At 36.7% G+C, this 3121-nt stretch overlaps 1 long non-coding RNA gene across 1 annotated transcript; it reads right to left on the reverse strand.

The window, feature by feature from the left end:
- Window positions 1-2022: 2022 nt before the first annotated feature.
- Window positions 2023-2596, reverse strand: LOC126755412 (uncharacterized). Its single transcript, XR_007666484.1, has 2 exons — window positions 2514-2596; window positions 2023-2449 (listed from the first exon to the last, which is right to left on the reverse strand). It is a non-coding gene; the product is annotated as an uncharacterized LOC126755412 (long non-coding RNA).
- Window positions 2597-3121: the final 525 nt, after the last annotated feature.

Consider the following 3121-nt stretch of genomic DNA (forward strand, 5'->3'; position numbering starts at 1 on the left):
AAGACAGCAGGAAAAATCAACTGAGCATCAGCAATTCTGATATAAAGGTGAACTGTCTAAAGTATCATAAAGTGCAGTTTGGAGTGTTTGGGGTGAAGGAGCTTTGGCTAAAAGGTGCTAGTGATGTCACTGTACTTAGAAACGTTGTCTTCGTGTTGAGAGTAAAAGCAAGCCAAATGCTTTCCAAACTCTGTTGCAACAAGCTTTGGATTATTGTAAATAACGCTTACTTTTGATTATATTATATTTCCTTAAATTTGTTCATTGAAGCATAAACTACAATCGGGCATATCCTCATACTCAGGACGGATTTTATAACCGGTGGGCTATTTCTACGATTATTTGAAGCAATTACGTAAAAGTTCTTTTATTTCAAAGCAATACTTTCTCGGAATTTCAATGACCATCTCACAGATTGACCAATATTATCGGCAAACGGTCAACCATATGCACTGTGGACCACATATTCGATATGTGTAGGTTCGAATGGTTATGCTCCGATTTTGACAATTTTTAGACTCGAGTTGTTGCTTGATTTGTGTAGTGGAAAGTGAAAGAATCATATATATGGAATTGAAATTTGTGCTATGTGGGAAGTAAGCGCTTTCATAATAAGACAGGATCGTCAGTGTAAGGTTGTGTCGAAATTTGGTGGAAATTGGTCGAGTAGGTTCAGAGATATATGATTTTACTTCAAAGCGGGCGGTGCCACGCCCATCTTCAAATTTTGACCCCGGCACTCATAAAGCCCTCTTTTCAGACAACCACTCGGAATTTAGGTCGTCTCACCAACTTCATAATTTTTGTATATATAGAACTCCATATCTACAAGGAGGGTTCCAAAGTAAACAGGACTTTTAAAAAATAAACAGAATAAATGGTTTTTTCGGCAAAATCAATTTATTTTATTCCAAATAGTCTCCTTCTGCTTCAATACAGATTTTTGCATGGTCCAAAAGCATGTCGAACAAGTGTTTTAGCTCGTTGGCCGGTATGGCCGCTAGTATGCCGGTGCAAGCTTTTTGAATGGCCTCTACGTCTGCATAACGCTTTCCTTTCATGGACAAATGCATTTTGCCGAAAAGGAAGAAGTCGCACGGTGCCATATCAGGTGAATACGGGGAGTAGTTAATGGTTAAAATGTGATTTTTGGCCAATAAATCGGTCCCAAGCGTCGATCGAATGTTGGATTCTGAGAAATTTTTGGTGTCAGTCAATTTGTGCGGAACAAACCGTGAATACACTTTTCGTAAACCCAAATGTTTGCTCAAAATGCGATAGACCGATGTTTTGGAGATGTCCATTTCCATGAATTTCAATTATGACTTCGGCTGATTTTTGATGAATTGACGCACAGTTTCGATGAAATTTCCGGTGATCACGGATTTTGATTGGCCCCCATGTTGATCGTCATTTATGTCATCACGACCACTTTGAAAACGTTGAAACCACTCATGCACTCTGCTACGGGATAGGCAATCATCGCCATAAACTTGTTTCATCAATTGAAACGTTTCGGTAAAAGTTTTGCCAATTTAAAAAAGAACTTAATGTTGGCTCTTTGTTTGAAGCTCATTTTCGCACCGATAACACAAACATACTGACACTTAAAACGCAATAACTTCACTTCCAATCTATGAAATGTCATGAAATTCTCACTGGACAATCGATAAAGATAGCAGATTATAACGCACCAGTCGACATATAGATGGCGCCACTTCAAAAGTCCTGTTTACTTTGGAAAGCACCTTGTATTTCGATTGAGTCTACATAGGTGTTACAGACAACCGTAAGGTGAGGAAACTATTATACTCAGTAGCAACATGTTGCAAGAGTATAAATATTAATTTATATATATAAAATTATATATAAATACAAATAGGACGGTGTGAAAGAATTTGTTTGCATATTTTAATAAAGCGATGCTTACAACATGGTGCCTGCAAAATCTGCTATCAACTTTATGCGATATCAAAGATAAAGCAATGGACAAAAATATCATTTATCATTAAAAACTGCAGGTTTTTAAGTACTTATTTAATTTAATTTTTATATAATTTATTTGCAATTTATACTTTCTTGAGTTTAATCTTCTTTATTATTTTTTTTCTACATAGTTTTCCGTTTGTCAGTTAATCATTTTGAAGATCAGAAGTGTCCTCGAGGTGACAATTTTTTGCGGAAATTTCTTTGAATCGACTTGTTTGTGTTTCTTGGGGGCAACTGCATCAATTGTGAAACTCTTTTTCGATTTGCGTCCTTCTGAATATGTGGCCAGTGAGCAGCATCTCTCATATTTCTGAACACTCTTTCCTCTAATGCTGGATTTGGAATGCCACAGGCGATAATTTCGTCATTTGAAGTGTTCGGCATTTGTTCAGCATGAGTCCGATCGCTTTGGGGTTGCATATTAGTGTTTGAGTGAAGTAGACGGGTAGCTTTGTAGTCCCTAAACATTTGCGAAAATAAATAAGTAAAATATGATTTGTGTTACAAATTTTATTTTTACTTACTTGCGCCTCTTCGTGGTAAATTACATAAAATAAAATTTAAATTCTAGTTTTCCCCTTATAACAGCGAATCAAAATGTGCATTTAGTTTTAATCTGCCGTTTTGTTTTTCTCGATCAGCTGTTTCTCCTTTTTTCGTTTCTCTTTCTTCGCTTTGCCTTTGGTTATGGCATTGCCAGCCATTAAAAAAAAGCAACTAAGGTTTTAGGACAAAGGACTAAACATACCCATTGACAGGTGTTCCCAAATATTTTCTGGCAGAAACATGGCCTCTGAAAATAGTTAGCAAAAGCACAAGAGAGCCGACACGTTCGAGAGCATTGTAGAGAGATTGATTGGAGACCAATATAACAAATGGCCACGTGCCGAAAGAATATTTTTTTGCGACGCGTTACAACCTTGTAAGCTGATAATAAGTGTACGACAAAGTGAAAGTCCAGAGAATCTAAAAGGAGTTGTGGTAGGGAAAGCTTTTGCAAAATCCATATTCAAAGAAAATATCAAAAGGTTATGAACCAGAAAACAACGATAAAGCGCAGGCGTTATATAGTGAGGTTAAATCGAAAGAGAGTTCTGTAGATATGCCCGAAATATTTAAATTAGGCAGGAAG

The sequence above is a fragment of the Bactrocera neohumeralis genome, chromosome 4, assembly GCF_024586455.1.
Source record: "Bactrocera neohumeralis isolate Rockhampton chromosome 4, APGP_CSIRO_Bneo_wtdbg2-racon-allhic-juicebox.fasta_v2, whole genome shotgun sequence".
NCBI classification, from domain to species: Eukaryota; Metazoa; Arthropoda; class Insecta; order Diptera; family Tephritidae; genus Bactrocera; species Bactrocera neohumeralis.